Below are 22114 nucleotides of genomic sequence, written 5' to 3'. Positions count from 1 at the left end.
TGGTTTAGAAGGAATATTCCTAGTAGCAGCAATTATCACAGCTTAAATAGCAGGGTTATTTAAAATGAGATTTGTTATAGTAACAACTTGTTTGAAGTAGTCAGTTGGGAAATACATCTTTCTTTCTTTTTTGCTTTTCAAAATATGGTAACCCTATGCAAAATAAAATTGGCCTGAGCAGGAACTGGTGACCCATTGTCAAACGATCACATTCCCATCTGATCATCATGAGGTGACCGCCAAAATGTTACCTCAGAGTGAAACTGCCCAGTGAACAGGCCACAAATCTCTGTTTTCCTACCTATGGAATATGAACAGCGGTATTAATGTTACAGATATAGAATAGCTACTGAAAGAAAAGGGGCAGACCAATTAAATCCTTATTATCTTCTTCCCAGGATAATAATCTTCAATTCTGGGTTGATTGTGGCAAACCACAAAAGGGGAAGGGAGAAAATGGCTACCAATAAATGCTTTCCCTCCAACAGAACAGTTGCATATTGCCATAAACCTGAGCATAATTTATTTTTATTTGGCCTGTGAAATACTTTGGAGAATGCTCTCCTCATAAATGCCTCATAAAGTCTGACAGGAACTAAGCCTCCCACTGCTTTTGTGACCAATATATAAACATAAGACCAGCTCATTCAGCCCCCTTTAATGTGTGTTTTATGAGAGGAGGAAGCCGGAGACGCAGAAGAAGACAGCCAGTTCCTGGTCTGGCTGGCTGGGCCTAGGCCTATGTAAATCTTTTTGTGTTCCTTTATGAGGTAAACTTTCTCAATAAACCTCTTCTTTCATTACAAACTAACATTGCTAACTGCCTGGGGCAGTGGAGGGTAGGGTTCCCAAATCCCCCGCTAGGCCTGGAGACTTCCGATTTGGAGCCTCCTCCCCCCGCTGGCCATAAAAGGGAAAGCGGGGGGGAGGGGAGGGGGGAGAACGGCAGCCCTTCCCACCCAGCCCCGATCGCAGCAGCCAGAGCTCTTCCGTTTTCTCAGGCTGCTTCCCACCCCCAGTCAGCTGGCCGGTGAAGGGAGGGGAGCCCAGCCATGTGCCTTTGCACCTCCGGAGGTGAGTTCTGTTCTCCTGCATCAGATTTCCCAGAAACGGGGGGGGGGGGGGGTGTGGAGAGGGAAATGTCTTCTCATAGGGTATAATGGGGAATTGATCTGGAGGTTTCGGTGGCTCTGGGGGAGCTGTTTTTTGAGGTAGAGGCACCAAATTTTCAATATAGTATCTAGAGCCTCTTCCCAAAGTATACCCCAAATTTCAAAACGATTGGACCAGGGGGTCCAATTCTATGAGCCCCAAAAGAAGGTGCCCTTATCCTTCATTATTTCCTATGGAAGGAAGACATTTAAAAAGGTGTGCTGTCCCTTTAAATGTGATGGCCAGTACTCTCTTGGAGTTCAGTTATGCTTGTCATACTCTTGTTCCTGGCTCCGCCCCAATGTCTCCTGGCTCCACCCCCAAAGTCTCCTGGCTCCACCCCCAAAGTCCCCAGATATTTCTTGAATTGGACTTGGCAACCCTAGTGGAGGGGGGGGGACCCTGTCCTGTCTCTTTAATAGAGGCTTAATAGGATGTTATTCACCAGGTGATATTATGTGCCATGAAAAGCTGCACTTGCCCATTTCCATACATTAAGCCTCTATTCAAGGTGGAGGACATTTTCTTCTCCAGGCTGTTGGCAACCTTATTACACACACGTCACATTGTTCTGCAACTCACCAAGGGTGCAGTGAACGTACTGGCTACATAAGCTCCTTTCAGAATTAAAACAAAGTACTTATTTTACTCTGCCCATTTTTCAAAGCTCTAACACTGGGAACGGAGAAATCCAGGTGCAAATTCCCACTATAGTGCTCACTGGGTGACACTGGGCCAGTCATGCTCTCTCCTTGAGTTGCCAATTCTGATTTGGAAAATTCTGGGGGATTTGGCAGCAGTACCAGGGGAGGAAGGGACTTCCATTTCTCCATGGTATACCATACAGTCTGCCATTCAGAGGTGCCATTTTCCCCAAGGGCACTGCTTTCTAGGGCCTGAATGTCAGTCATAATTCCAGAAAAACTTCCAGTTCCCATCTGGAAGTTGACATCCTCACAATGTTGTGTGGCTAAAATGGAAGAGCGATAGAACCATGCATGCTGCTGTAAGCTTTGCAGACAAAGGGTAGCATAAAAATGTAATTAATAACTTTTTTTGGTAGGAAAAGCCCAGCAGGAACTCATTTGCAAATTAGGCTACACCCCCTGACACCAAGCCGGCCAGATCTGCATTCCTGTGCATTCCTGCTAAAAAAACAAAACTGTTTGATAATACTTGTCTGGAAATTAAGGGTCTTTGTATGACACCCATCAGAATCCTTCAACCAAATACAGAAGCATTCAAGACTGTAAGAGCACTTACTTGGATAAGAGGGTAACATCTCCTAGAGCAGAGATCAGATCTCAAGCATGAAATAACATGATGTAATGTGTGGATCTAACCCTCTGCTTTAGCGCTGTTATTAAGTTGCCAATATCCAGGTGGGGCCTGGAGATCTCCAGGAATTACAATTGATTTCCAGACAACACAGATCAATTTCCCTGGAGAAAAATGGCCACTTTGGAGGCTGGAGTATATGGCATTATACCCTACTGAGGTCCTGCCCCTTCCCAAGCCTGTCCCTCTGCCAAACCCACCCCCAAATCTTCAGGAATTTCACAACCCAGATTGCCAAACCTAGCTGCTATTGGTTCAATGAAAGGCAAAAAAGAGTTCAGGTCACACATTGCCCCAACCTGGGATTGTAGGCAAAGCCGCTAAAGGCAGCCTCTGTGCAGCCACTAGGGTTGCCAACCTCCTGTGCAGCCCAGAGATCTCCCAGAATTACAACTGATCTCCAAGCTACATAGATCAGTTCCTTCTAATGGCAGTTGAGATCCGATCCCTCCCCTCCCCAGGCTCCAATCCCATACCCCCAGGAATTTCCCAACCTGGAGTTGGCAACTCTAAATAGCACGGAGCAGCAGGAATGTGGGGAACGATGGCCAGATCTATCCCTCTTCTTCCCCTTTCCCCATCATTCTTTGCTGCTTACCCCGCAGACATTAGAAATGTCCTATTTTCTGATACTGCACACAGAACTCCAGCTCCTCCATACACAGCACGGGGAATGAAAGCCTAGACCTCCTGACCACCCCTGGCCCTAAGGATGTCCATCTTGCCTCAACCAGGGCCAGGGCCTTTTCGGCCCTGGCGCCTGCCTGGTGGAATCAGCTCCCTGTGGAGATCCAGCCCCTACCCAAATTACTGCCATTTTGTAGGGCTTGCAAGACGGAGCTGTTCCGCCGGGCCTATGGTTGAGGCAGCGGGCATCCCATTATTCCATCATTTGGCCTCCCTTGGGTGCCCTTGTGGTGACATTGTGCTATCCTATTGCTAATACCATCGTTTGATGTGTGCCTAAAACTGGTTACTTGATATGCTGTGCCCTGTCTGCTGGTGGTGCGTTTTATTTATTGCTTTTACTGTTTAATTTTAATGTAGTGTTTTAACTTTGATCTGTAGGCTTTTTATTGTTATTGCGTTATTGATGTTGCGTTCCGCCTTGAGCCCGCCTACGGGATAGGGCAGAATATAAGCCCACAAAATAAAGAAATAAATAAATAGACTATTTTATTTTTGTTATTTTGCCTATAGAACCAAAAGCAAAAGTGATGTAATAAACTGACTGCCGGATCAGGAAGAGACGGATCTGCCCCTGTTAATTTGGCCGCATCCTGTTTTTTGTCTGCAGGACCGTGACCTACTTTACCTTTGGAGACTTTTTCAGTTTGGATCCCTATTCATTTCTTTATCTATTCAGGCAATTTCTATTCCGCCCTTTCCCAATATGGGCCCAGGGTGGATCACAACATTCTAAAAACAATATAAAACAACAGTTCAAATCAATATAACAGGACAATTTGATAGATCACATATGTTATAAATAGCAGCTCAGTTGGGCACGTGTTCTATAAACTGGGATTCTAAAGCAGTAAATAGAGTAAAATTCATATTGTAGCGGAGATGGTACCATAGCATAGGGCCAGCTGATGGAGTAGGATGCCCACTGCCTCAATCAAAGGCCTGGCGGAATAGCTCCATCATGCAGGCCCTACAGAAAGGTAACAATTCAGTGAGGGTCTGGATCTCTAAAGGGAGCTGATTCCACCAGGCTGGGGCCAAGGCTAAAAAAGCCCTGGCCTTGGTTGAAGCAAGTCGGATGTCCTTTGGGGCAGGGATGGCCAGCAGACGTTGTATACCGGATCGTTATGATCTCTGGGGCACATATGGGGAGAGAGAGCATCAGTTAATGGCTAGGGGGAAAGGTGTGACAGAGAGAACTTCCAGAAGAGGAGAGAAATTAAGCAAGATCCAAAAATGCAGTCATGGAAACATTCAACAACAAAATAGACAAGGGAAGGGCAAGAGGAAGAAAAGTTGCACCAGCAGAAGACAGCAAGAACACAATGGGTGAATTTCTTTATTAGTTTCTCCATTAGAAAATCTATAATACTGATTTGTTGATGCACAGATATAGTTGAAAATGCATATATGTTACAGACAGGCAGGGAGGGACAGTGGCTCAGTGGTAGAGCATCTGCTTGGGAAGCAGAAGGTCCCAGGTTCAATTCCCAGTATCTCCAAAAAAGGGTCCAGGCATATAGGTGTGAAAAACCTCAGCTTGAGACCCTGGAAAGCCGCTGCCAGTCTGAGAAGACAATATTGACTTTGATGGACCAAGGGTCTGATTCAGTATAAGGCAGCTTCATATGTTCATATGACAGTATTCAGTGCAAGGAAACGAAGATAGGATTCGAAACTGTCCCAAGGCTTTGAAATTTCCCATATCAGAATTTCTCCACAGATTCTGGGGTTCTAAATTGGATATGTTTTATGTGCCATCAAGTTGCTTCCACTAATGGTGACCCTTTATGGTTGCCAGTCTCCAGGTGATTTCCCATTATTACAACTGATCCGGGACAGTTCACCCCCAGTTCACCCCCAATCGCCAACCTTTGTCCCCGACCATCTAGGAAAGAGGAAAGCCATTGCAAGGTCAACCCCTGAATCCCTGCGTCAGCGAGACAGTGGGTCAGCAACTGATGGCCGACCATATCGAATGCCGCCAACAGTATCAGTACTGCCGAGCCACTTCAATCCGGATGCCGCTGGAGGTCATCCACCAGGGAGACCAGCACTGTCTCCGTCCCATGACCTGGGCAGAAGCCGGACTGGTGAGGGTCTAGGACAGAAGCATCATCCAGAAAGCTCTGTAACTGTAGCGCTACTGCCCTCTAAATAATTTTACCCAAAAAGGGTAAATTCAAGACTGGCCGGTAATGTGCCAATTTGTCCGGGTCTAATGTCGGTTTTTTCAAGAGAGGGTGGACCACAGTCTCTTTAAGAGGTGTTGGAAAACACCCTTCCACGAGGGATCTATTTACAATATCCCATATAGGATATCTAAGCTTTCTCTGGCAAGCTTTAATTAGCCAGGAGGGACAATGGTCCAGATCACAAGTTGCTGGGCGTACAGTGGAGAGGATTCTGTCAACTTCCTCCAGGCGGAGTGTATTGAAGCGATCCAGAGCTGAACCAGAAGACAGGCACGGGGCCTCGAGTTCACACACTGTCTCCAATGTGGCGGGGAGGTCATGGCGGAGCGATGAGATCATATCTGCAAAAAAGTTCGCAAAAGCCTCACAGCCAATCTCCAATTCCCTAGAATTTGGCCTGCCTTGTGGCAATGTTGTAAGGGTCTGAATTGTGTTAAACAATTGTGCCGGGCGCAAAATTGCAGGCGCAATCTTGGCCACAAAGTAAGTTTTCTTTGTGGCTTTGACTGCCATCTCATAGGATCTCTATAAGATGTTCTAGTCGCTTCATCTCGAGTGCGTCGCCATTGTCTCTCTAGCCGTCTGAGTGCTCGTTTCATCTGCCGCAACTCCAGGTTGTACCATGGTGCTAGCTTAGAGTGAGGGCACAGAGGATGCTGAGGTGTGATCTCATCGATGGCTCTGGAGAGTCTGCCATGCCAGGACTCAACCAGGTCATCCAGGGAATCACTAGGGGACCAGGAATCCCATAGAGCCATTTGGAACTTGTACCACCTTGAAGTGGCGTTGTACCACCTTGAAGTCCCTCCTCAGGCTCCACCCCCAAATCTCCAGGTATTTCTAACCCAAAGCTGGCAACCATACTTCTGGCGACCCTACGAATTAATGGCCTGCAAAATATCCTATCGTTAACAGCCTTGCTCAGGTCATGCAAACTGAGGGGTTCTTTTATTGAGTCAATCCATCTAAATTACCTGATCTTATTTGCAAAATGGCACTAATGACCATCTTTAAAAAAAAAAATTCTGTGAGAAACAAAACTGAGGTGATAAAACTCTGTAAAGCAGGTCCCTCTGTTTTTGTTTTAGGCAAAGGAATTTGTGCCTTTAGCATTCTTCATAAACCCAGTGAATATTACAATAGTAAACCCAGTAAGTATTGCAATAGTCATTCAGTAAAGCCAGGAGTAGGTATCTTCCAGGTCTGAGAAATGATGAGTGAACTATGAGTGAATCAACCCATTTCTTGATGTGAAGCAGGATTTATGGCCCTCTGAAGTCTCACTTCCGATATTAGAGTGGAAAATAGGAAAGAAGAAATGGCTGCGCAGTTCTAATAAGAAAGCCTATCAGGGAGCCTCGTCATTCCTAACTGTGTAGCTATATGCTGCAGCTGCTTGACAGTGAAGGGAAAATGCTCTGTCCATGGTCAGAAGTGTTCTTCTTTATTACCGCTTCAAACTTTCCATCTCTCAGTGCTGGAACAGAAATCAGATTCCACAGCTGAGCCCTGACATTATTTAAGAAGCCAAAGATAACGAGGCAATTTCAATGGGCAACAACTTCCGGCAGACACGAGCGGCATTGTTGTTGTTTTTTTAAGTTCCCAATGTCACTGGATTTCGACAATGTGAGAATATGGGAACGAAACAGATTTCTCCATCTGTCCTTTTCTAATAAAAAAAAAAAAGTCTGGTCGAAAACTTCCATCTGAATTTGTTTTGCATTGTAGTGACACTTCTCTCTGCAATTCGCCTGGAAAATATCCAAGAAAAGTTGATGGATTTATTTTTAGCTTCCCTTTAATCTTCCCTGAGCATGATAGCAGATTGCAACCCATCTTGGTTTTTCCTAAACCTGGCGGGTGAGTTATACTACTAAGGAATATATATATATTCCTCAGTAGCATAACTCACCCTCCTGGTTTAGGAAAAACCAAGATGGGTAGCAATCTGCCATCATATATATATGTATAAGTAGATGCCTTTGGATTGATTGCCAGACTAGAATAATATGGAGATGTTCGTAAGAGCTAAACCCACTCCAGCTATAGGAAATTTGATCATATGCATTTCATTCACAATGTCATATGTAAACCAGAGATACATTTGTCACCGGGTAATACATTCAGAATTAACAAGAAGAACTTGTCAAGTTTTGGCTGCAACCACTAAAGCAAAAGCCCGCAGCGAAATAAACTGTCAGATCTGACTCTGTTAAAAAGGATTAAACCTATTCTTGAAGGTGGAACAGTACAAAAAGCTTTTAAGCTTTCTCCTTAACACCTGAAAGATTTTAAACTAAGATTCAGATAATGGCTGCTATCACAGAAGATTCCCCCCCCCCCCGCAATCAACTGTTCAGTCTCTGCAACTGGGATTAGCTGCACATCTGACTGTGCCAATTGAAACAGCACAACAATACATACAACACGAATGCACAACATGACAGTAATCACAGGTCAGAATTTTGACAGCTAGTCAAGTTAACGTATTATTTTCATCTAAAACAGGGGTGGCCAAACTTGCTTAATGTAAGAGCCACATAGAATGAATGTCAGATGTTTGAGAGCCACAAGACATGAACAAATATTATACATGCATTTTTATTAAAACTCCTAATACCTTCTTTGCACAGAAAGATAAAATACATATATATTCACTTCACAACCTGATGACCATGCTAGAATGGGTCTAAAAAAAAAAAGCTGGGAATAACAGTCCCCACAAGACCAGCATAGGGAAAGGTTAAGTAATTATTTTTTGGCACTAGTTAGAGAAGGAAACACACATGTATCATATAAATCACTTACCACTGCATCATTATGCATCTCTCTTTGCCTTGACTCGAAGGTTCATAAATACAGCCCCTACAAGAGCTATGAAACTAAGGGGGAACCCAGTACCACCATGGCTTTTGCACTCTCTTTCCCTGCTCTAAGTCTCCGGGTGACCTCTGTGGTGGAGGAGAAAACCTTGCAAGCCTGCCTATTTTCCCCCTTCTTCCTCGCTTCACACATGGTGGAAATATGGATAGATTGGAGAATATCCACTTTTTAGATCAGGGGTGGCCAAACTCCGGCTGGGGAGCCACAGGTGGCTCTTTCACAGATATTGTGTGACTCTCAGTGGTCAAGGAGGAACTTAATGCAGGCTTACTCGGAAGCAACTGTGGCCACATTGTGCTCACAACTTTTCCAATGCTGTGCTTAACAACATGTTTTGGGTGAACTACTAAAAGCTGGTGAGGGATGGAGATTCATCGTGTATTCAACAACAACAAAAAAGAAACCAGACGGAAGAGAAGAAAGGAGTCCTGTTCTCAGCTTTCATGAGGAGCCGTGTTATATGAACAATGGCACAAGAACAAAAGGAGCCATTTTCTACAAGTTCCTGCTCCAATTAGGCATTTGAAGAAGTGGGGATTGTGCGGCTTTATCTTGCCCTTCTAACATAATAATTGTATTTTACATCTCATGAGAAAAAGAGGGGGAGGGGAGGAAAACCCTGCCAGAGGACATTATCTGGCTCTGGGTCATACATCAGAGGTGATAACATCGTTATTCATGTCAAGAGGGATGATCAAGGTCTTCCCGTTTTATCAGCAATTAGCCAGGGAAGAAAAGATGCAGCCACTGCTGGCTTTGGCAGGTAGCCAGCCCTTCTGTGGGTATTACGATCACAGTCATGGGAGCAAAAACAGCAAGGATGACTCACCGAGGGGAAATGGGATTGAGCTCTGCATTTGCATCCAAGAGGCTCTTGGCTTGGGTTTTTCCAGAGGCTCTAAGCCTTCGACCAAGCAATGTGGCTTGCTGATTTCTGCACTCTCTCCTGCAACATATGCAAGTAACCCAAGAGGTATCTGTAGTATGATGGGCTCTCCCACAGCCCAGCCAGAAATAAAGCACCCAGAACCAGAAGCGATGAGATGTTGATCCCATACTTCCTATAACAATCTTGGAGTAGAACACATGGTTCTCCCATTGATGTGGTACATCCCTCTTCTTCTGCCTTGGGGAAAGGAGAGTCTTGGTGTCCAAAGATCAGAATTAGGTTGTGGCAGGGGTTTTTTGGTAGAAAAAGCCCAGCAGGAACTCATTTGCATATTAGGCCATGCCCCCTGATGTCACCATTGTTTCGCATGAGGCTTTTTTGTAGAAAAAGCACAGACAACCTCATTTGTATATTAGGCCACACCCCCTGACACCAAGCCAGCCGGAACTGTGTTCCTGCACATTCCTGCTCAAAAAAAAAGCCCTGGATTATGGTCTCTAAAGCAACTTTTGCTCAAAAAGGTCCATAAATTTGCTTGCTGTGTTTACTGTGGCATGTATTCTTCCCCCACCAAGCAAAGATAACAGGCTCCCATTCTTCTCTCCAACTAGACATCAGGAAGAGAGCAGATGAATTCTATATACTCTTAGAAGTGCTCTGATTCCTCAGAAACTTAGAGTGATCTTAGATACCCTTTCCTTCACATCCAAGCCAAGGAGGATCAAGCCTGCAGTGAACATGGAATTGTTACAATTACAAATGGCTACCAAGACTTGGTATTCCCAAGAGCTTGATTCCATGTGTTGTGTCCTAGGCTCAAATGGGAGAACTGTTACTTTTGGAGGGAACTGTTACTTTTGGAGGGAAGCCGAACAAGCCAGAGCTTGAACTCCACACCAGGGTTCCAGAGAAGGCCTAAGCGTGCCCAATCAGGGGAAGGATTGTAACATAAGTAGCCAATCAACATCCAGGCTCATACTGTACCCTGATAGGCCGTTAGGGCCCTGTAAATAGCCAATCCATGTAGATAGTTAAGGACCAATCAGAAGGGGGGAAGAATTGTATAAAGGAGCGGGAAGTTTGAACAGAGCTCAGTCTGTGTGTGTGTGTTCCTGAAGTAAAGCTTGCTGAAATCACTCTCCGACTCTGGTCTCTTACTGCGCCGATCCCAGTACATTACACCATGGCTGGTTGAGACAAATCCTTCAAAAGTATCAAGGCCTATCTAACCAGGAATCTAAAATCCATGCAATGAGAAGTCAAAGATATAACAGGAAATATTCTGGGACCAGGTCTTCCCCAGGAAGGAAATATTTCATTGACCAGTCAAGGGCAGGTCAATGTCCAGGTCCAGCAGATCTTGTAGCGCTGGGATGGAATGTGCGATGGAATGAGGCGGGGAGGCCAGTACATATGAACATATGAAGCTGCCTTATACTGAATCAGACCCTTGGTCCGTCAAAGTCAGTATTGTCTTCTCAGACTGGCAGCGGCTCTCCAGGGTCTCAAGCTGAGGTTTTTCACACCTATTTGCCTGGACCCTTTTTTGGAGATGCCGGGGATTGAACCTGGGACCTTCTGTTTACCAAGCAGATGCTCTACCACTGAGCCACCATCCCTCCCCCAGTAACAAGTGACATCCATTGCCTCAGCTGAAAGCCTGGCGAAAGAGCTACTGTTTTAACAGGCCCGGATCTCCAGGGGGAGCTCATTCCACCAGGCAGGGGCCTGGCAACCCTATTCCCAATTCCACTCTGTCCCAGTACCCAGGCAGGTATCTTGACTTGGATAGCCCCGGCTGGCCCAATTTCATCAGAGCTCAGAAATTAAGCAGGGTCAGCCCTGAATGGGAGACCACCAAGAAAGCCCAGGATCTCAATACAGAGGCAGGCAAGGGCAAATCACCTCTGTTCCACCTCACCCTCCAGGGTCTCCATCAATCACCTGTGACTTGAGGGCACATTCTACCACAAGGACCCACCAAATCAAGTTCATCCTGCTATTTTATTTTTCAGGGGGGGGGAATACTGCAAGCAAGGGGGACTTGGCTGGATTATCTCCGGTGGATTTTTGTCTCTCCCTTTTCCTCACAGAGGACGTTGCTTTAGCTGCTGTGCAACGAATTTCTAATCATGACACATCACCCAAGGCAGCAGCTCAGGGTCACAAAGGAAAATCACAGCTCCTGGGGGTGGGGGTGAGGACATTTTACTTGATTCAGCAGGTACGACTCAGAGAATTTAATGATTAAACTGATCGTTGTGATTGTGGTGACAGCCCACACCAAGAAACAGCCAAATCGTTATAACATCATTGGCATATCAGAGCCAAGGAGTTTATGAATCACCTGAAGGAGGTGGTGTGAGAGAAAGAGGCTTCGGGGTGTTCTCCATCTGCCACAGATTTCTTATTCGTGCGGATCCTTCCAAAAAAAATTGCATTTCTAACATTTCGCCTAGGGCAGAGGTGAGTCACCAAGTCAAGGACGTACCTTCCTACATCAAATGAGCCAAGTGTTGAACATTATTTTTAGCAAAAGCAGATTCCGTTGGGAAAATAATTCACTGGGGTAAAAATAAATACTCTATGTGCTCCGGAACCCTGAATCTGACAAATGCAGCACCGTGTAAAGGTGTCAGACTCAGCTCTTTTACAGGAAACAGACGGTGTAGCTGAATCCTCAGCGCTGCCTTATTTCACTGCATTCATACAGGGATGAGAACGGCAAGCCCCGAGAAGCAGAAGCAAACCATTTTATAGAGAAACAGCAGGCTATAAAAAGCACATTCCAGTCTGAGTTCGCAATGCTCAATTGTCTTATTTCCTAAAGCAGATCCAGATGTTCTTCCACTTGCACTCCAGACTCCCCAAGGTCACGACGAAAACACAGTGCTGGTATCCTGACCGCTGTGGTGATCCCAGAGAGATACTTGCAGCACGGGGGTACAGTGCCAAAAAAATGTGACATCCAAAATCTACTGCTCGGGGGGGATCTTTCATACCAAATAATAGACAGCTAAGTACAAAAAAGATGGACGTGGTTGCAGCATAGGAAACTACAGACTGGCCCCTTCTCTTCAAGATACTTAGAGGCAGGTACTAGGTTTGTCAGGTCTGTGTTGAGAAATATCTGGGGGGGCGGGGTGGATCCAGGAGAGGTAGGGTTTGGAGAGGAGAGGTAGGGTTTGGAGAGGAGAGGAGTCAGCACGGCCAATGGCTGGGGCTGATGGGAGTTGTAGGCAAAAAACATCTGGAGAGCTACCGCCGGCCACCCCTGAGCTATGACAAGGCACTGTTGAGCAGCAGAGTTCTAATGACGGCAACAAAAATTGAATGAGATCTTTCGTTTAATGGCTGTCAAATTTTTAGCATCTGAGCATCTTTGTTTTTACCATAGAATCAGAGAGTTGGAAGGGGCATCCAGGGTCATTTAGTCCAATCCCCTGCACAATGCAGGAATATCACAAATACTTCCGCTGCACACACACATCCAGTGACCCCTGCTCCATGCCCAGAAAATGGCAAAAAGTAAGTAAGTCCCTGAGTAAGCTGGTCTGGAGAAAAAACGCTTCCTAACCCCAAAGTGGTTATCAGCATTTCTCTGGGTGTGTAATTAAACATTCATTAATTATTGGTGATGGTGGAAAGTACTGTCAAAGAAGACGACGATTGCAGATTTATACCCTGTCCTTCTCTCTGAATCAGAGACTCAGAGCAGCTTACAATCTCTTAAATCTTCTTCCCTCACAAGAGACACCCTGTGAGGTGGGTGGGGCTGAGAGAGCTCTCACAGCAGCTGCCCTTTCAAGGAGAACCTCTGCCATGGCTAACCCAAGGCCATTCCAGCAGCTGCAAGTGGAGGAGTGGGGAATCAAACCCAGTTCTCCCAGATAAAAGTCCGCACATTTAACCACTACACCAAACTGGTAACAGACTCATGGCAACCTCTCATGGGACTTTCAAGGCAAGAGACAGAGCTGGTTTGCCATTGCCTGCTCTGTGTAACAACCCTGGCTTTTCTTGATGGTCTCCCATCCAGGACTGGAATTCTAACAGGAACTCCTTTGCATATTAGGTCACACACCCCTGCTGCAACCAATCCTCCAAGAGCTTACAGGGCTCTTAGTACAGGGTGTACTGTAAGCTCTTGGAGGATTGGGTACATCAGTGGGGTGTGGCCTAATATGCAAAGGAGCTCCTGCTAGAATACCACCCCTGCTCCCATCCAAGTACGAACCAAGGCTGACCCTACTTAGCTTCTGAGATCTGACAAAATCAGACTAATCTAAGGCATCCAGGAAAGGGCACTTTTATTATTACACTTTTTAAAAGTCCCTTTTTTTCCCCTTGAAAGACCTTCCTGTTGGGGCTACTTTTTGACTGCCAATGAGGAGGAGAAGGAGATTACTGCAGATTTATACACCGCCCTTCTCTCTGAATCAGAGACTCAGAGCAGCTCTCCTTTATCTTCTCCCCCCACAACAGACACCCTGTGAGGTGGGTGGGGCTGAGAGAGCTCTTATAGTAGCTGCCCTTTCAAGGACAACCCCTGCAATAGCTATGGCTGACCCAAGGCCATTCCAGCAGCTGCAAGTGGAGGAGTGGGGAATCAAACCCGGTTCTCCCAGATAAGAGTCCGCACACTTAACCACTACACCAAACTGGCAGATGTGGACTACCTTGTGCAGCCTGATGTGCCTACCTATTCAGATCTTAATCTCGCTGATTGTGTGTGTGTGCATGTGGTTGTTCCCCAATGTGTTTTTACCTGCCTTTGCAAGGGCCCTAAGGCCGAGGGAGGGATAGACGTTGCAAAAATTTAATGGTGGGTTGCTAATTTACACAAGAGCAGGGCAGAATTGTACCCTGTAAATAGGACTTGGAAGCGTTCCTGGTAATATTGGAAAAGACAAAATGCATCATAGATAAAAATTACTCTTAGACAAGTCTGACAGTTTGCCTGAAGCTCAGATCTTGATTCTGAGGGGGTGTGTCCTAGAAGATCAAGGGCGGCATCTGTGAGATCAAGGGACTGGCAACACTCGGCGATTTGTATATGTATTCAAACCTGACTACATGGGAGCTGTGTAGAGCCCTGTAGGCTGTCTAGCCCACCTCCCAGATCTTGAGAACCTACTAACAGGGCCCTTTAGAGCAGGGGTGTCGAACTCATTTGTTATGAGGGCCAGATCTGACATTAACAAGACCTTGTTGGGCCAAGCCACGTTGAGCCGGGCCACGTGTGTGCCTATTTAAGATTAGGTAGCAGAGATGTAAACTTTATAAAGGACAAGACAAACACAACTAAATGGTTAAAAAAAAAAAACCTTAAAATAAAGCTGTGCAATTGAGAAAGTCTGGCAAAGCTGGGTATGCAATTAAACGGTTATTAATTATTGTGATGGTGGAAAGTACCATCAAGTCGCAATGGACTCCTCCCCAAAGGAGGAGCCTCAGCCAATAGAGAAAATTGAGGCTTTGTTCTGTAACTGCTGTGCTTTGGAGCAAACCTGGCAAGGCAAGCTGTGATGGAGAAAGAAGCAAGAGAGAGGGAGAAGGAAGCAGATGACAGTGAGTTGCTCAGGGGCCTGATAGGAGCCTCTGGGGGCCTGATTCAGCCCCCAGGCTGCATGTTTGCCTCCCTTGCTTTAGAGTTTATTCCAAAGAGGGAGGCAGAGCTCTGCTACCTTCCCCCCACATAAGCTGCCACCAGACTGGGGATTCAGGTTCCAGGGCCCAGTCCACCCTGTTCCCTTAGTAAGGTCAAAAATCCTCCAATGAGCAAGGAGATACTTAAGGCCTTCAGACACTCCCTCAGGAGGACTCTTGGATCAGGCCAAAAGGCTTGTATCTGCAAGCCACTGATACAAACACCAGAAAAAAGTTCAAACAAAATCTATTCTGGGTACACAGGCATTCCACCACACATAGTGCAAAGAAAAATTTAAAAAGCTTTTAAAGCTAACTACATTACCTTGACAACGAGCCAATCATAGATAGTTAAAAGTCCAGAGCTTCACAGAGCAACTCCCCTCTGGTACTGTCCGGCGGAGTCTTTTGGGGTTCCAAAAGATTCACTTCACGGACCCTAAGGTCACAGCAGACCCTTGCCTAAGCAAGCAAGCTTGACAGGGCAGAAAAATCTCCTTTTACCATGCAGAAGAACCACTAATTATCAGCCAAGGTCTAATGCTGATCAGCTGGCTGTTATCACTCCTTGATTGTAAGCAGAGCTCCTGCATTGACTTAGGCAAACAACTAAAACCTAAGCTGATTCTGCAGGATGCTGTCCAATGCAGCTGTGGCACGTGTCTAAAGACCACAACTGTATGAGTAAGGCCAGTTGTGGCCTGTCTTGTCTCCTTGGTCTGAATCCCCGGACAGCAGAGTTGTAGCCCAAAGAGCTCAAAGCTGAAGACCCCGAGCCACAGTTTGCCCACCCCTGTACTAAAAGTCTCTGAATTATGCTTGTTTGAACCTTCTCTTGAAGTCCCTGAACAGAGGAGATTCCACAACCTTCCTTTCTAACCCCTTCTCAGCTGGCTACCTGTTCTTTATTTAAATTTATTTACTCAATCGATAGATAAATCTTAATTGACATATACGTAATCAAGAAAAGGAGAGGTGCTCCATAATTGCAATAAACAATTAAATACATTGCAACACTCCAATAAAAACCTGTTAATGAGCTGCTGCGTGTAATGCCTAATTTTCTTATGGTCACAGACAGGGTATTTTGTAGCAGGAACTCCTTTGAATATTAGGCCACACACCCCTGATGTAGCCAATCCTCCAAGAGCTTACAGGACTCTTCATACAGGCTCTACTGGAAGCTCTAAGACAGGGGTGTTGAACTCATTTGTTATGAGGGCCGCATATGACATAAATGAGACCTTGTTGGGGCGGACCATGTCAGGTTGGGCTGGGCAATGTGTGTACCTATTTAAGATTAGGTAGCAGAGATAAAATTTATATATATACATACACACACACACACACAAAAAAAAATGCTTAAAATGTTAGCGCTCATTGGTCTTAAAGATGCTTTCTTTATATTTCTCCCATGGGATCCAGGGAACTGGGCAAAGGAAGCTCTGGCTCTTTCCTTCCTTCCCCAGGGGAATGGGGGTGGAGGAGCCTCAGCCAATATAAGGAAGAGAGGCTTGATTCAGTAGCTCTGCTGCGCAATTGAGAGCCTGGCAAAGCAAGCTATTCCTCCCCAAGGCAGGAGCTTCAGTCAATGGAGAAAATAGAGGTTTTGCTCTGTAGCTCCTGTGCAATTGAGCAAGCCTTGCAAAGAAGGAAGCAAGAGAGCGGGAGAAAGAAGCAGAGGACAGCCAGTTGCTTGGGGGCCTGATAGGAGCCCTCTGGTGGCCTGATTCGACTCCTGAATTGCATGTTCGACACCCCTGCTCTAGGAGGACTGGCTACAGCAGTGAGGTGTGGTCTAATATGCAAAGGAGTTCCTGCTACAAAAAAAGCCTTGGTCACAGAATGTGTTTCTTATTCCGAATCCTCTCCAGAAGGCAATTTAGGGCTGCCAAGTCCCTGGTACGGCTGGAGGTTCCCCCGCCCAGGAGGTTCCCAACTCGCCAGCCCACACTGGGTCAGTGGGGGGGGGGAACCTCCCCCACCATCGTCGGAGTGATGACGTCGCCCAGAAATGATGTCATTGCGGCGGCGACGACACTTGTGGCCTCTCTAGACATTTCCAGGAAAACTCTATGGTTTTCCTGGACTCTTGAGCCATTTGGGAAGGAAAACTCTGTGGCACAATGGGTACAATTGCGTCATGCGCACAAGTCCCCTGCCAGAGAGCGGAGGGGACTTGGCAGCCCTAAACCATATCCCTCTCTAAATTGCCAGCTTTCCCAGTTTCCCTTCACAAGTCATCCTGCTGCAGCTATAGAAGCAGGTATAGTCTGTGCTGGGAACGAGCATGGCATTAGCAAGCATCACGCACCACAGTCCAGAAAATAAACCCCAGGCAGCGATTAAGCTTAAAAAAAAAATTAAATAAATCCTACCCCAGCCTAATAACTCTATCACCTTTTATTTAAAAACTACACCTAGCTGCCTAGATTAATAAAGACATTCTCCCCTCTCCTCCGTTAATGTTATTGATTACATCTCTGTAATGAGAATGGATAGGATTTCAATTTTGGCATGTTAACCTGATTGCTGGAATAATTCAATGTGGATGAAAACATCAGCCAGTGTCAATTATGTTATGGCTTGTTAAGAAATGTTGACTTTGAAAATGCTTCCAGGGAGTATGAAGCTCTAACAGAGACGGCTTCAAAGGTACACTTGACTTTCTATCAATAGGGGTTTTTAAAAAATTATTTAAGATAACATGTTGCTGTTAAAATGTTTATATACAAATATTTTGACATTATTAAAATCTGCATCATGACAACAGTTTCATTGCTCTCCTGTTCCTCCATGTGGAATTTATCCTGTGCAAACAAGAACTGCAGCCAGTGGGCATCCCACCTGATGGAAGCACTAGGTAAAGGTAAAAGTAGTCCCTTGTGCAAGCACCAGTCGTTTCCGACTCTGGGGTGACCGTCGCATCACAATGTTTTCACAGCGGACTTTTTTACGGGGTGGTTTGTCATTGCCTTCCCCTCAGCAAGCTGGGTACTCATTTTACCGACCTCAGAAGGATGGAAGGCTGAGTCAACCTTGAGCTGGCTACCTGAGCCCAACTTCCGCCGGGATCTAACTCAGGTTGTGAGCAGAGAGCTCGGACTGCAGTACTGCAGCTTTACCACCCTGTGCCACAGGGCTCCTGGTCAAGCGCTAGGTAGGCCCTCTAAAAATATATTTTTGAAAAACAGGCAATTCCATTTGAACAATGAGAGCTTTTGTGAAGGATAATAAAATGTCTGGCTTTTGGAAAATCCATGGCAGCTAGTGCTCACTCCCTATACTGGTAGAGCTCCGAACTGCACAAAGCCTACCCAACCAAGATCCTTTTAGGTTCAGGGTGAATTCTTCAAGACTCCTATCACCATTACAATGCTTAAATCAGGGGTTCCAAGTGTGGGTCGGGCTTCATGGTGACTCACCAACACCTTGCTTGATGCCTGCCAAGTGTTGTAGAAAAGTGGCCAGAGCTAGGTGTAAGGTTGACAGGTGTCCAGCATTGACTTAGATAGTTCAGTATTTTAGAGAACCAGTTTGGCGTAGTGGTTAAGTCTATGGACTCTAATCTGGGAGAACCGGGTTTGATTCCCCATTCCTTCACGTGCAGCTGCTGGTGTGACCTTGGAGCCATAAGTCCTCAGCAGAGCTTTTCTCTCAAGAGCTGTCCTCTGAGAGCTCTCTCAGCGCCATACCTCACAGGGTGTCTGTTGTGGGGAAAGGAAAGTAGATTGTAAGCCATTCTGAGACTCCAAGTGAAGGGCCGGGTATAAATCCAATCTCCTCTTTTTCTTTTTCTTCCTCCTCCTCCTCTTTTTCTTCTCTGACTGTCTGCGTCCTGTATCCTGCATGCAAGAGCAGTCAGGGCTTGGATAGCAAGGCTTGAACACCAACAGAAGCTGGAGGGAAGGATTTGGAACAGGGGCACAAGCTTATCCCTAGTGGGACAGATGACTAAGCAAGCTTCCCTTCCCAGCCCAAGGCTTAAATAGACTGAGAGACCAGCAGCTCCACCTGCTTTGGAAGCAGCATCTGGGAGTCATCCAGCCGCCATAGGGTTGCAGACTCCCAGGTGGTGGGTGAAGATCTCCTGGGACTACTCCTAGGGTTGCCAAGTTGCCAAGTACCATAGAGTTTTCCTTCCCAAATGGCTAGAGCATCCAGGAAAAATATAGAGTTTTCCCAGAAACGCCTAGAGTGGCTACCGTGTGAAATCACCGGTGTGATGACATCACTTCTGGGTGACCTCATCATGCTGGCGATGTTGGGGGAGGTTCCCCTCATCGGCCCAATGTGGGCCGGCAAGTTGGGAACCTCCTGGGCAGGGGATTACCCGCCCGGACTGGGGGCTTGGCAGTCCTAACTACTCCAGGTGACAAGGATCAATGCACCTGAAGAAAATGGCCACCTCGGAAGGTGGACTGTATGGCATTACATCCCATTGTAATCCCTTCCCTTTCCAAACCCTGTCTTCCTCAGACTTAAAGAAGTTGCTTCAGCACCAGCTGTTTCCAGAGCACAAGGATCTTCAGGGCAGAGCTGTGTGTGTGTGTACACACAAAAAATGTTTTAAAACAATATGTTCATTTTGAAAGGCAACCTGTTAAACCTTCGGCCTAAAATGTTAGTGTTAGTATTAGAATTAGGCATTACCTCACTTCCTGACATCTTGTGATTGGTTTTGCTTGCTGTGGCTGCCATTTTGTAGTTGAACCCAGAAGTAGTCTTTTATACCCTGCTTTTTTCTGCCCTAAGGAGTCTCAAAGTGGTTTTGGAGGGGTTTTTTGGGTTAATTGGAATTAGGGTTTAGTTAGACGGAGTGAGGAGGGTGTGTAATTAGACGCCAGCCTGATAGTAGTTTCATTGCAGCTGCTGCCAGCGAGGAATGGCTGGCTCAGGGATTCCGGTGCTCCTGGGGAGGGGGAGGTATGGCGGTGGGAGCAGATATTATAAGGGAGGCGGACAGAGACAAGTCGGTGCTCGGCCCCCCTCCAGTCTGCGGCCCATCCCAAGGGTGACAGGTAGCAGGACCAGGAGCAACCCGCCTCCGTCATTGGTGTTATGCAACGCCAGGTCCATCAATAATAAGACCTCAACTCTCCGAGAGTTCATGCTTGAGCAGAATATGGACCTGGCTTGCGTGACCGAGACCTGGATCCGGGAGGGTGATACAGTGGCCCTCTCGCAAACAGCTCCCCCAGGTTACTCGGTCTTCCACCAATCGCGGACGAGCGGGCGGGGGGGAGGAGTGGCATTATTTGCACGGGAGGCTTACTCCTTTAGGGCGCTCCCGGCCCCAAAGATTGAGGGCATTGAATGTGCCGGGCTGGCGTGGGGGGATGAAGAGGGGTTGGCGATTTGGCTGGTGTACCGTACGCCTAACGCACCGGCCAACGCCTTACCGTCCCTGCTTGAGGCGGCGACAGGCTGGGCGCTGGAGCACCCAAGGCTGATAATCCTGGGTGACTTCAACGTCCATGCCGATGACCCGTCCTCCAGTCAGGCGACGGACCTAGTGTCTTCCATGGCGACACTGGGACTCTCTCAATTCGTTGTGACCCCCACCCACCAGGCCGGGCACATGTTAGACCTGATCTTTGCGGCCGGGATTGTAGTGAGCGATATAACCACAGAGGTTGTGCCATGGTCGGATCACTTCGCCCTCAAGGCCCGTGTGAATATGCCCCCCCGAACCTGTTTAGGCGAGGAGCCGATTATGGCTCGCCCGCGGAGTCAAATGGACCCGGAACGGTTCCAGATGGCTCTGCGGGACTCCTGGCCCTCTGGCGGCTCCCTTGATGGCCTGATTGAGACCTGGAATAGCCGGCTCTCTAGGGCCATCGAGGAGATCGCACCTCGGCGCCCTCTGCGACCTCGGATTAAGCTGGCTCCGTGGTATACCCCGGAATTACGCCAGCTGAAACAAGGCCTTAGACGGCTAGAGAGGCAATGGCGACGCACTCGTGACGAGGCGACTAGAACATCTTATAGGAAGTTTATGAAGTCCTATGAGATGGCAATCAAGGCCGCAAAGAAAACATACTTTGCGGCTAGGATTGCATCCGCAAATTCGCGCCCAGCCCAATTATTTAGAATAATTCGGAATCTGACTACATTGCCTCAGGGCAATTCTAAAGCTATGGAATTGGAAATCGGCTGCGAGGCCTTCGCGAAATTCTTTGCGGATAAGGTCCAATCGCTCCGCCAGGACTGCCCCGCCAACTTGGAGGCAGTAAGTGGACTCGAAGCCCAATGCGTGTCTTCTGATTCAACTCTGGATTGCTTCGACCCGCTCAGCTTGGAGGAAGTCGACAGAATTCTTGCCACTGCACGTTCCACGACTTGCGATCTGGACCCCTGCCCCTCCTGGCTAATTAAGGCCTGCCAGGAGGAATTAAGATATCCTATACGGGATATTATAAATCGATCCCTTTCAGAAGGTGTTTTTCCAACACCTCTGAAAGAGGCACTGGTCCGCCCTCTCCTGAAAAAACCGTCATCAGATCCGGCCGAATTGGCACATTACCGGCCGGTCTCAAACTTGCCCTTTTTAGGCAAAATAATCGAGAGGGCCGTGGCGGTGCAGTTACAGGAATTCCTGGAGGACGCTTCCGTCCTAGACCCATGCCAGTCCGGCTTTCGCCCGGGCCATGGGACAGAAACAGTCCTGGTCGCCCTCATGGATGACCTCCGACGGCAACTGGATCGAGGCGGCTCGGCAGTATTGCTGTTGTTAGACCTATCGGCAGCGTTCGATATGGTTGATCATCGGCTGCTGACCCGCCGCCTCGCCGACGCAGGAATTCGGGGGCTAGCCTTACAGTGGCTCTCCTCCTTTCTTGAGGGTCGGGGACAAAGGGTGGCGATCGGGGGGGAACTGTCTCAGAGGTATCCACTCCATTGCGGAGTGCCTCAGGGGGCAGTCCTCTCCCCGATGCTGTTTAACATCTTTATGCGCCCCCTTGCCCAGATTGCACGGAGGTATGGGCTGGGTTGCCATCAATATGCAGATGACACCCAGCTCTATCTATTGATGGACGGCCGGGCTGGTGATGTCCCAGCAAATTTGGACCGGGCACTACAAGCCGTGGCTGACTGGCTCAGGCTGAGCGGGCTGAAGTTGAATCCGGCGAAGACTGAGGTCCTTTGCGTGGGCCGCGGCGGACCGGGAGGGGAGACTACTTTACCGGCCTTTGACGGTGTGCCACTGGTACCGGTGCGCAAAGTCAAGAGCCTGGGGGTGCTACTGGAGTCCTCCCTATCAATGGAGGCCCAAGTAGCTGCCACTGCTAGATCCGCCTTCTTCTATCTCAAGAGG

At 47.3% G+C, this 22114-nt stretch overlaps 1 long non-coding RNA gene across 1 annotated transcript; it reads right to left on the bottom strand.

Annotated features, from left to right (window-relative positions):
• Positions 1-6275: 6275 nt before the first annotated feature.
• LOC132579444 (uncharacterized) lies at positions 6276-15295 on the bottom strand. The gene is made up of 2 exons (XR_009555969.1): positions 15122-15295; positions 6276-7126 (listed from the first exon to the last, which is right to left on the bottom strand). It is a non-coding gene; the product is annotated as an uncharacterized LOC132579444 (long non-coding RNA).
• Positions 15296-22114: the final 6819 nt, after the last annotated feature.

The sequence above is a fragment of the Heteronotia binoei genome, chromosome 11 (assembly GCF_032191835.1).
Source record: "Heteronotia binoei isolate CCM8104 ecotype False Entrance Well chromosome 11, APGP_CSIRO_Hbin_v1, whole genome shotgun sequence".
Taxonomy (NCBI): domain Eukaryota; kingdom Metazoa; phylum Chordata; class Lepidosauria; order Squamata; family Gekkonidae; genus Heteronotia; species Heteronotia binoei.
Note: the sequence above shows the minus strand (reverse complement) of the source record. Positions and strands in the feature narration are given on the sequence as shown.